Here is a 217-nt window from a genome sequence, read left to right as displayed (position 1 = left end):
GCAGATAAGTAGAGGAGGCAGTTGGGATACAATTGTACAGCCCTCACAGCAAGCTGGAGCTGAAGGGATTTTCCCATGTACTGCTAAATAATGAACACAGGGCATGCACTGGAAGATTTTAAGTGGACGTGGCATCCTGAAAAAGCAGGAAGGGAAACACACTCCTTGGGAAAACGCTGGGGAAACCAGCAATAAATCCTGGCCACTTCAGTAGCCT

This window comes from Pseudopodoces humilis, chromosome 23 (genome assembly GCF_049639895.1).
Source record: "Pseudopodoces humilis isolate 2021_Gansu_Grassland_sample_001 chromosome 23, ASM4963989v1, whole genome shotgun sequence".
Taxonomy (NCBI): domain Eukaryota; kingdom Metazoa; phylum Chordata; class Aves; order Passeriformes; family Paridae; genus Pseudopodoces; species Pseudopodoces humilis.
The sequence above is the reverse complement of the archived record's forward strand: the minus strand, read 5'-3'. Positions refer to the sequence as shown.